Source organism: Nothobranchius furzeri, chromosome 11 (genome assembly GCF_043380555.1).
Source record: "Nothobranchius furzeri strain GRZ-AD chromosome 11, NfurGRZ-RIMD1, whole genome shotgun sequence".
In the NCBI taxonomy this organism is placed as follows: Eukaryota; Metazoa; Chordata; class Actinopteri; order Cyprinodontiformes; family Nothobranchiidae; genus Nothobranchius; species Nothobranchius furzeri.
The window spans coordinates 50,981,368-50,993,447 of record NC_091751.1 but is presented as its reverse complement, the minus strand read 5'-3'; the positions used below and the strand labels follow the sequence as shown (position 1 = coordinate 50,993,447).

General features: G+C 41.5%; 1 protein-coding gene across 9 annotated transcripts in view; it reads right to left on the bottom strand.

Moving 5' to 3' along the window:
- The window catches only part of LOC107383893 (adhesion G protein-coupled receptor L2), a 113,689-nt gene extending 101,827 nt beyond the window's left edge, over positions 1-11,862 (bottom strand). For all 9 annotated transcript variants that reach the window (XM_015956771.3, XM_070541665.1, XM_070541664.1 and 6 more), the window contains exon 1: positions 11,632-11,862. The gene's annotated coding sequence lies outside the window, so the exon portion shown is untranslated. The remainder of the gene's footprint in view (positions 1-11,631) is intronic.
- Between the last annotated feature and the right edge of the window lie 218 nt (positions 11,863-12,080).

Sequence of the window (12,080 nt, the reverse complement as noted above, 5' to 3'; positions counted from 1 at the left end):
CGTCTTCAGCTCCTCTGCATTGTTGGGTCTAGCGTATTGCATCCTCCGCTTCACAATACCCCATAGATTTTCTATGGGGTTAAGGTCAGGCGAGTTTGCTGGCCAATCAAGGACAGGGATACCATGGTCCTTGAACCAGGTGCTGGTGGTTTTGGCACTGTGTGCAGGTGCCAAGTCCTGTTGAAAGGTGAAGTCTGCATCCCCATAAAGTTGGTCAGCAGCAGGAAGCATGAAGTGCTCTAAAACTTCCTGGTAGACGACTGCATTGACCCTGGACCTCAGGAAACAGAGTGGGCCAACACCGGCAGATGACATGGCACCCCACACCATCACTGACGGTGGAAACTTTACACTGGACGTCATGCAACGTGGATTCTGTGCTTCTCCGCTCTTCCTCCAGACTCTGGGTCCTTGATTTCCAAAGGAAATGCAGAACTTGCTTTCATCAGAAAACATAACTTTGGACCACTCAGCATCAGTCCAGTCCTTTTTGTCCTTGGCCCAGGCGAGACGCTTCTTGCGCTGTTTCTTGTTCAAGAGTGGCTTGACACACGGAATGCGACACCTGAATCCCATGTCTTTCATGAGTCTCCTCGTGGTAGTTCTTGAAGCGCTGACTCCAGCTGCAGTCCACTCTTTGTGGATCTCCCCCACATTTTTGAATGGGTTTGTCGTCACAATTCTCTGCAGGGTGCGGTTATCCCTAGAGCTTGTACACTTTTTTCTACCACATTTTTTCCGTCCCTTCGCCTGTCTGTTAATGTGCTTGGACACAGAGCTCTGCGAACAGCCAGCTTCTTTAGCAATCACCTTTTGTGTCTTGCCCTCCTTGTGCAAGGTGTCAATGATTGTCTTTTGGACAGCTGTTAAGTCAGAAGTCTTCCCCATGATTGTGGTGCCTTCAAAACAAGACTGAGGGACCTTTTAAAGGCCTTTGCAGGTGTTTTGAGTAAATCAGCTGATTAGAGTGGCAGCAGGTGTCTTCTATATTCAGCCTTTTCAGAATATTCTAATTTTTTGAGATACCAAATTTGGAGTTTTCATTAGTTGTCACTTATGAATATCAAATTTAAATGTAATGAACATTGGAAATACATTGGTCTGTGTGCATTGCATGAATATAATGTACAAGTTTCACGTTTTGAATGGAATTACTGAAATATTTTCAACCTTTTGATGATATTCTAATTTACTGGCCAGCACCTGTAGTTCCAAGCCCATTAATTTAGAAGACCTGTGTCCTAATTAAATTTGTCTAAGGCATCATTTAAAATTCTATGCAATCATACATTTGTCTGTTCAAATATCAGAAGATTTATTAAAGGTTAATTATCCCACATGATGGCACTGATTAGAGAATACTAGTTTGTAAAAATACAATTTTCACTAAAGCTTGCAGCATAATTAAGTTGATATGTTTTAGCTTTACAGCCTATTATTTACAGCCTCTATTAGCCATAATTAAGTTGGAAATCAGCCATAGACTTTAATATGCACACACAGTAAATTTAGACGGTTTCTTGCTGGTTTTAAAGTCAGATTCTTTTCCTCAGTATCGGTTTCTAACAATTTGTCCACCCACTCTGTCAGCTTCTTTAGAAACCAAGACACAGGCATCAATCTTCTGCATTTCCACTGGGAAATGGAGACTGGTTGGACTTGATTTTCTTGTTTCGCTCTACATAATTGCTTTCTTGTGCTTTTCCTGACTCACAGAGACAGACTCAGAGTTATTATTTAAAAGTACCCATCTCTGATAAAACTGTAAGTGGCTTAGCATATTCCTTCGGAAAGGTGCACAACTGATTGAAATATCTAGTCTGTCAGAGTTAAAATGAATAAAAAAGATATTTTTTTAATGTAACAAGACTGAATGAAGCAAAACTAAAGAATCCAGCAAAATAAAAACTTTGGGTTGCAACACTGATCAGATTTTTCACCTTTAATGAGCCAAAAATTTGGACTAAATGTGCAAAAAATACATAAAAACTGACTAAAGCTCATTTGGGACCACACAGATAATTGTTTAAATTTATGCTTTTGCAAAGTTTCCCTTGTTTGCTTTGCTCGCTCCATTGTTATGCAAGGCCAAGGGAGTGCAGACAGAGTGAATTGGCACAATGATGAAAGCAAATGCAGTACGACTCGGGACAGCTGTCAGGGTGTGTGGTTGCAAAATTCGTAGCTGCAGACGGATTTCAGTAAAACGCAGTTATGTTTGCAAAAAAGAAAAACATATCAAGAACTGTAATCTATCCTACAGGATGTAACAATGTTTATTATTTTGGGTCAAATAGTAAACCCAGACTCGTGTTTCACTGAGCTTTATCTGTTTTTCCAAAAAACAGATACAGTTCAAGGGTGTTTTCCTTTTCTTTCCTTTTTGCATTCATAAAAACTCTTCATTCTGTCTAAGACAAAGCACAACAAGAAAGGTTTATGTAACCACATTAATCCACTTTGGGAAGAATATGTGTTGCTCCTATAAAAAAAACTGTTAAAGCCACATGGTCTGTGAATGTTCTGCATAACACGGTCAGTAAATTGTTGCTTGAGGGGCTGATCGTTAATTTCCCTACCGATGCATTTCACGATCCTTTGTATGAGTCATTTTCTCGTCGTTTCTTCATTAAATAGTGTTAAAACCATTTGTCTCCTAGCCTAACGTCTTCTTATTGTTTTGCCCAATCAAGAGTTCAAAACCCAAGTGAGACCAATAATCGATAAGTGAGAAAAGCAGAAAATAAAGCCGGGGCCATAGAATGAATAGTGTATTTACTTGACTTGAACAAATATTCTGTAAGCAAAGCAGATCAATTTTCATTTGATCCACGAATCAGTGTCCTAACCTCTTGTTTAGGTTCTAGTCATCTCAAACTAAGCACAAAGTTTACTTTTCCATTCAAACTCTGAAATCGTGTGTGTTAATAATTGCGCCGAACTCGAGCACGTGTTTCTGCACAAAAGAAAGAAAGCAGCACCGAATGTTGTGTGCATAATCCAGCAAATGTAAGCAGCACAGACACAACCACCATACCAACCTCTCGATGCTTCAAACACACAGCAAAAAGGCTTCTGTTGATGCAAAGCTTCTTTTTGCTGCCAAGTTTTTTTTTCTTTTCTCTCTCCCTTTTTGTGCTTTGGCTTAGCCGAACAACAGTGCAAAGGATGCATGCTTCTTTTATTTTATTTTCAGCCCCCTGCCTCCGTTTGTTTCTTCCTCCAGTACATCATTCCTTTGGGTGTTTGTATGGTGTCCCTTAGTTACCACACGAGAGGCCGTGCTGCTCGGAGAGTTAAAAGCCTGCCCTGTCCCACTCATACGAACAAGGCCATCAATAATTCACCCTCATCCTGAAGCATTATCTAACAGCCTTATAAAACTTTAAGAATTGTGGGTGACAACATGGAACTATGAAGGAAGCGATTGGTAAGAGGACACTCCAGGTTGTTGGCAACCGATACGTCAAAGTGGAGGCAGAAACTGATTTGACCAGCTACGCATAAAATGGAAATAAAACCAACAACAAGATGCACCTTTTCCCCCCATGTCCACCAATTACACACCAGTGTGTGTGTGTGTGGGGGGGGGGGGGGGGGGGGGTTGGCGCAGCACAAAGGTGGAAGCGATTGCTCGGCTGTATTAACGCCCAGGCTCATTCTCATTGACAGTGAAATCCCTCTAAGCCTAGATCAATTACACCCAGCTCTGCTGTAATTAAAATGTCCTAACAAAGGTCTTAGAAGCACAGGACAGAAACCTACCTATTACAAAAAAAATCTCAATCCAATCTACAGCAATAACCTCGAGAAAATAACTCGATTAGAGCTTCCTTCGGTGTTACGCAAAAGAAGAAAGTGTCCATGCATGGCTGGGTTAGGGCTAGGGTTAAGACAAGATCTCAGCTAACTCAGCGGTCGTATGTTCTTGCATACCTGATAGGTACAGCAGAAAGTTCATTCTACCGAGTACGGGAGGAGGAGGACAGCATTTGGAACAGATCTGTACTCTGTTATAGGGTAGACCAATATATCGGTATATGTCTGTATTTTGCGTCGATATTTACCATTTTTTATATATCAACATCGGCAAAGCAGCTGAAAATTCACCTGTTCAAGCTGGCTTTGGTATGACCAAATTCACCACTCTCTCCTTGTTCTGCTCTCCCTACCTGTTTCACCTTCCTCAGGATCCACTGATTTCCCTCTTTCCTATTCACTCTACCTCTCTCTTTCTTTACATGTTTTACCACAATTGTCTATTTTGCTCATTTTAAACATATTTTTAATAATTTTAATGTTTTTAATTTTTGTTTTGTTTTTGTGAAGCACCTCGTGATTTTTATCTTGAGAGGCGCTATAGAAAAGATCTTTTCTTCTTCGTCAAGAACATCCACAAAATCCTCAATTTTTGGCTTAGCTAGTTAGTTATAAAACCAGAGAACGTATATGATTTCAGATACAAACTTAACTTTAGGCATACATATTTTACAACAACATTAAAGTAATTTTGTATTCCTGTTATGGGTGTAAAAGTCTGGAATAAGCTAAGTGGGGATCTAAAGCAAAGTCCCTCATTGCATAAGTTTAAAGATAAGTATAAAAAATTATACTAATTAATTGCATGGAGGAGGAGGAAAAGTTGTAAGGGTGTTGCATTTGATTGTAATTGTCTATTGTTAAACTGGGAGCTGTGGATATTGGAAGGGGGGGGGGGGGGCATAAAAAATGTAATTTTTGTTTGTGTGATTGAGGATAAAGCATGTTATAAGAAACAGGGTATCTGCAGGTTTACGGGAGCCAAATTTAAGACTTTTTAAGACCTTTTTTAAGGCCAATTTGACCAAATTTAAGCTATTTTTAAAATTAAATTTAAGCTATAATTTCCAGCTATTGCCTGGAACCGGTGCTAACCTATGTCGCCAACGTAGGATTAGCCAGTTACCATTAAACTTGCACTTCCCCATGGCGCAAGCTCCCACTAGCTTAACCAGCTAACGTGCTCATCTAAAAAGCCCCCTTTCACAACCAGCTGAATGTGTACGGTTCCACTTTTGCCAACATCGCACACAAAAAAAGCTGAACACTAACTAGAAATTCAGGAAAACTTAAAGACCTAATAAACCTTTTGTCTTTGGTAATTTAAGACCTTTGAAAGCTGTATTTAAGGATTATTAGTCATTTTTAAGGATTTTTAAGACCTTAAATTTGGAAAAGCTAATTTAAGACTTTTTAAGACTTTTTAAGGACTCGCGGATACCCTGAAGAAAATGGCTATGACACTCAGTGTAGGGAAAATAATTTTTTTGTTTTATCTTCCTTGAAATTTGATTGGGGGGGGGGCTACCAGAGCTTCTTTCCCTTCCTATTGAACATGTTCTACATATATATGCATATACATATGAATGGGTTTATTTTTGAATACTTTAATTTGTCTACCCATTTACATGTTCAATAAAGAAAGAAACGAGAAATGAGTTATTCTGAGGTGCAGTGAACATCCAGAAAAAAAAACATCTAATTTACACGCAACAGTCACGTATATATTTATTTCTTTAAACTTAATTATTTGTATGTTTGATATAAAAACAATACAGTTGGGAGTTTTCGCCTCTGCCATTTTCCATTCAGTGTGTAATGTTTTCACAATCACATTGCATCATCAGATATCTTAGTCTAAGATTTCTTCTTCTTAAGTCTACAGGAGGATGCGTTCATGCATCCTCGACACATTGGATGGAGCAAGAACACATCCAGGAACTTTGAGCTACTTGCAGTGATTTGTACTTAGAACTGGAACAATAGTTGGGCCAATGTTGATATCGTTTCACAAGAACCCGAGTACAAAAGCTCAGATGAGTATGCATATTGAGAAACAACCAAGCGGTGATAAGGTCCCAACGTTTTTTGTGAATTACAAAAGTTTGCATTCAACAGTGCTGTGTTGCAGTTTTTAATCAGCGTTTAGAATGACACTCATTCATGTACACTGTAAAAAAAAAATAAACACGGAGCATGTTTTTGTAGCCTCGACTACTAAGGCATCTAATTATTTGTTCTTTTGAGTACATCTGATGCTTGACTATGCTCTGCCGAGAAATGACAGAAAGCCTATGAGTCTCCTAATTAAAACTCAGCGGTGGAGTGATTAGCAATCACAACTCCACTCTTCAAATATCAAGATCTGATTTGCTTGGCTGATCAACAACAAGCTTCCTTCTCTCGCTTGCAACTCTCAGAGCCTGCAGTCCTTTTCTCTCTGCACCAAAGAGGCTTTTGAAATGGCGGAAATCAGCACAACTCCACAAGAAAGAGCTCAGCTGAGTTTCGAGTTCTATACTGCGCCTTTTTGATTTGCCAGAATGCCATTTATGTTGCAAATCTTTCATTTCTTTTTTGGTTTAATGCTGCAAGTGATCACAAAATAGATTATACGGTGACACTGACAAACACTTCTGTGTTTTTGCCTTTACATGATGATTTATCACAGTGTTAAGCTCAAGTTGAAAACATCAATAAAATCGCTTATAGCAACTACCAAAATTAAACTTGAAAGCTGCTCCCTCGTTGTGCCGACAAGACACCAGGAGCACACAAGATGGCTGATTTCACTGACACATTGTGAAAGCATGCCTATGCCATCCCAGGTAATAGATTCTCTTTGCAGTGAGGCTCTCAACACCCCTCATCCTCCATCTCCGAAAACGCCTGCCAATCAAAGCCCGGAGTACGTTCAAGGACTTTGACAATATCTCCTCACCTTGAAAATAGATTGGCTTCAGCACAAGACATTTGTGACACCAAATAGGAATTAAATAGCCATTAGACATGGCAACAAAGAGCTCACAGATTACAGGCGATTGTAAAGGAAATAATTCTCCCCTTGATGCATGAAGCAGCTCTCTGAAAACTGGCATTTGAAGTATTCTTCCAATACGTAAAGACACAACAAGGACAAATGCCAGCAATACTGTGGGAGGTGACATTTAAACATTGCATGAGAGCACTAAGTGGGGGAAGATTTTATGATCATTTGAAAGAATCTGCAGAAAAAAGGAGGTGAGTCAAAGGGCATGGATGTAGTATTTAATTTACCCTTTTAATGCTTCCAATGACTGGTTTCTAAAGAGGAAAATGTGGTTGTGAAAGCACTTAATGGAAGAATTAAGGCCGTCCATCACACGTGGCAAGCCCCAACAGATAACCCAATTGGAAATAACAATAATAACACAAGAAGACATGATGTATAGTTGCAACAATTTAAGACATTTCAAAATACCGCTGTAAACGACATCAGTTGACTGATTTACATATGTTTATAATTCACGAATGCCGTAAAAGAGGAGCTGCAGTGAAGCATGGCCCAAACCTCAATTTCTGGGATAATTATATGGTGCTATTTAGGAATTTCAGGGAAGCACTGAAGACAGATGACCTGTCAGATACACCTAATACCAACACGGTCCTCAGCCTTTAATCTACACACTTCCTGTGACCTATACTGTGACAGAACCAAATAAAGAACCCTATCTTTGTATCCCCCTGAGACGGAGCAGCGTCCTTATATGCTAATATCGGGCAGCGCCGGACGAGGAGCTCCGAGGGCGGCCCAGACAACTCACAGGTCAGCACTAATCTTCTGATATATGGAACGCAAACACCAGGGACACATCCATCACACGCCCGCCGACGGCTCCCCTGGCTGCACACTCCAAAGGGTTAACACACAACCCAAAGAGACCTCTGATGATCCATCACTTCAGAACTAGCTCGTTTTTGAATCGGGCATCCCACAACGACACGGAGGGGTGGTTTTTCTTACTCGAGTGCACACACAGAACCGGCGTGACTGTGAGACCCTGAAGCCCGGAGCTTCTGTTGATCATTAAACATCCATTTTAAACCAGTGGGGGAAAGTTAACTGTCATTTTAAACACAGGAGGTGGCATTATGGGGCAGATTTTTTTTCTCTCTTAGAGGTATTTTCTCAGCAAAACAGTGGGATGGATCCATCCGTGGCGTTAACTGAGCTAACACACACTCATCTGTTCGTCTCGTCTGTCTATTTATTTTCTAGGCAAGCCACGAAACAGCTAGGAAGGGCTTCTGTAGTGAATAAAACTCACCCTCCAGCACCTTGATAAACACTTTGCCCTTTCTGTTTTCAAACCCAGTCGTGTTTTTGTTTGCTTTTTTTGGGCAACAGGCGAGCAGTTTTGATGCAACTTTGAAAAACATAAATAAATGAATGGACAGAGGATGGGTGGGGTGGAGCTTTGGAGAATTAAAGCAGAATGCCAGTTTTTTTTTTTTTTGTGTCATACCCCTCAGTCGCAGCCACTACTTTCTCGTGTCTGGATCATTTTGCAGCGAGCAAGAAGAAATTTATCTTAGTGGGAGCACTTATGCCAATTTCTTCTCTGACAGCAGCCTCCACCGAGCCAAATGCCTGTAACCCTCCTCCTCAGCAGCTTTTTAATAATTTGAACGACCGGGGTACGGCTCAGCACCGCAGCATGGCTTCCTCCCCACCTTCAATTTTTTTTCCTCAACTCAACAAACTCACCACCGTTGCTCCTGTCTTATCCTCCTACACACGCACGATGCAGGCAGTCTGTTCTCAGGGCTTTGTTCGAGCCGAGAAACTGGAGAAATTGCTAACAGAGAGAGAGAATTAGACCATATGTAGGAAAACTCTACGTGCCTTGCATGTAAGGAGGTATTTCCCTTTGAAGATCAATCTAATCCAAACTCATCTGCCATTACTCATCCCGCCTTGTCTCCCCTCGCGGTCCATTTGTTTATCCAACTTTTCGAGTTGGAGGAATTGAACAAGACAGCTGTCAAACCTGCTGGCCGTGAGCGGAGATGGCAGGTGAAGCCTGGCTTCTTTTTTCTTTTCTCCACTCCATCCTGCTCTTCTTGGCTTCAAACTCAAAACTGCCCTCCTGCTCTTGCCCCTCTCTGAGGTTTTGTGATGCTATTCTGTCCAAACAAAGAGACGGAGAGGAAGGAGCGAGCTCTCTACTCCAGCCGATTGGAGAATAGTTGGCTCATGTTATTACCAGCAGGATGACCATGAAGGGGCCACTGACCCCTGCCGCTCCTCCAATGACATTTACATTCCCTGTCTCTGTGTAATAACATTTCACACACTGCACTCTCTTTCACTATTAACCTATGTTGATCCTATTTTCAAAGTAAGGGCGTGCACAAGGCAAAAAAACAATGCTTGTTTTGTTCCGTTTTGTGCGCGGTGCAAAGTGTCTAAGTGTTTATTTTCATCTATTTAACCTGCTGAAAAGTGAAGTGAAGATTAGAATGCGTATCGCAAAACAATGAGGAGAAGCGAAAAAGGAATCCATCAAAATAAAGAGTGTCTCGGCGCATTCTTCCTCTAACAAAACAGCAGCTGCACAGAATTGGAAATAAATATTATCTCTGAAACAGAAAAAAATAATCAGACACCCCTCAGAGTTTCACACAAAGCATGCACGTTCTGTATCTTTACATCTCCACTCTATCACTGTCAAATTAAACCAGTCGGACTGAAAGAAGGCAGTCAAAAACGACATCATTTGGGAGGATTACAGACGCTGAAGGCTGCAGCTGAATTAGATAAAACGTGAAAACAAAAAATTCTGCAAATGATTTCTGCCATCTATTTTACGGAAAGGAAGAGTGTGAGTTGCCTTTCTTTGAAAAAACAAAAAAGAAACTTTGGTTGGTGATTTTTCGAAATGCTGAAACAATAAATCTTTTAAACATGATGCGTCTCTGCTCGGCCTCCAGAATTTCCACACAATACACGGCTCTTTGGCCGAAACGTTGGCCCAATCCACACTAAAATCTGCCTCCAACACAAACACTTGCTACTCTCTAACACACACACACACATACACACTCATGCAACCAACTGACGTGTCCAGAAATCCTGTCAGTAGCCTCCTTCACCAGCACCGACACCACCAGCAGCAGCAGTGCTCCATCAGAACAAAACTGCTTGGAGGAAGGGGGCTGGTAGCTCAAGTTCTCCCTATTGAAATGCAGACACTTTGATATGGAAATTGGCAGTTACAAAAACCTGCAAGAATTCACACTAGCATGCACTGAAACCATTTGCGCAATGTGAGATGAGATGGCACTTCCTCCCAAGACGACACAGACAAATGGACCAAACCAGCATGTCTTGGGGTGGGTGAGGGATGGGGTGGAAGGGGGGTAGGCCATTTGTCCCCAGTATCACCACTCCCTCCCCAATTTAAATTCCAACCATTTACCCACCAAGCACTTGTTTCAAATGTGGCTTCTTCTCTTTTTTCCCCCCAAGTCCAAAATCTCTTTTCAGCCTTCAGTTATTGGCAGGGGGGGAGGTGACCTTTTCATCATTGGGAATCATTGATGGGAATGTCAGCGCCAGGCAGACACACTACTGAGCATCATGCCAGCCAAGCCATTTCCAGAATGGCTGGCAAAACATCAAAAAGAAACAAAAAACTATGAGCGGATTTGCATGGTGGTGAAAAAGTTTCTCATTCTGTGTCCATGGCAGATGAAATGCTGCAGAACAAAGAAATCTGTTGGTTTATTAAGAGTGGAAAAGAAATGGCGCCGGAGCCTAAAGTCATCCATAATTTTCAGTATCAAGCTGTTATATAAGCATATGCTAGGAAAGCCCTTGGATTCCCAAGTTGTCAGTGTAGCTTATATAATGATGCGCCACTGTCCTCATTTGGTATAGACAGTATGGATTATATGTAAATGTTCCTTAACCTTCATATTTCAGTCTGGCACTGGCTCTCATGTGTGTTTTTCTGGTTTTTCTTCCTTCTGCGGCCCTATCTCTAAAAGCTTCACGTGAGAGTAAAATATGGTTCCTTCAGTCTGTAAAAGACTGTGTGTGTGTGTGTGTGTGTGTGTGTGTGTGTGTGTGTGTGTGTGTGTGTGTGTGTGTGTGTGTGTGTGTGTGTGTGTGTGTGTGTCCCATTATCACACATGGCTAGCTCAGGTCTGTGAATTATACATGTCCTGTGAAATGATCTTATTTTACAGCCACAAAATGGAAAAGTAAATGTAGACACTGACTGACATCCAACTGTGTCCAGAACTGGGTGGGGATGTTTTGTTTGAGTTCAATTTAATCATCATTTAGGTCATTTTTGTTTGTTTGTTTTTGCATCAAAGACAAATTTGTGACTATCTTCTGAATAAGCTTCCATGATGTTTCTGAAGGATATTTTGTGACATAAGATTTATTTGCCACATTTTGAATTTTAGGATAAATTCATTCCGTTTTTTAAATACAAAATCATAAAAGCATGAACCAAAAGCATCCCACTTAAAGGAAAATCAACTTGAAATATATATTTCATCGCCTAATTGTGATTACAAATACAAGCAACTTCCCAAAGTGTGTCTGCCATATACAGCCGCCACAAAACACCTCATCCTGCACCATGGGCTATGTATTGATCTCAGCTAGAAACTGCTGGAGGAGCCCGTGAGCCCATTTTCTGACATTTGCCTTCTTCTATCGTGAGAGTGTAAATAAATTGCATTGGTTCGCAGAGCCATAACCCAACACTTGCACTAAAAAGACCCAAATATGCTCTTTAATTAAAGGCTACTTACAGCTCCGTGCCAAACCCAGACTCTCGGCGTGGAGAGTGATCCGATTGAGTCCGAGAACACCCCCCTTCTTCCTTCCTCTCCCGTTCTCTTTTTGAAAAAGAATCCCTCATAAACTACTCAAAGATGGCTGGGGTTTTGCTGCATTTTCGGCGTTCCTCACAGCGGACAGATGATGGGGTTTCCCAACGCAGAGTGCGCCCGGACGGACAGCTCCATGTCCGAGCGTCTGTTCAAAAGTAATGATCGTTTCTCTCCCCACCTCCTCCTCCTCCTCCTCCTCCTCTTCTAGTGCGTGCACCCAGACTCCTTCCGACGGGAGCGCGACGGAGAGCCCGCATAGAAAAGGATCACTTCAAGGAGACGAGATGCGCCCCGGTCTGGCTGCGAAATGAAACTCCCGAGTCTGTCTGAGTCCCCGGCGGGTCTGCTGGGAGTTAACTTGGCTGCTT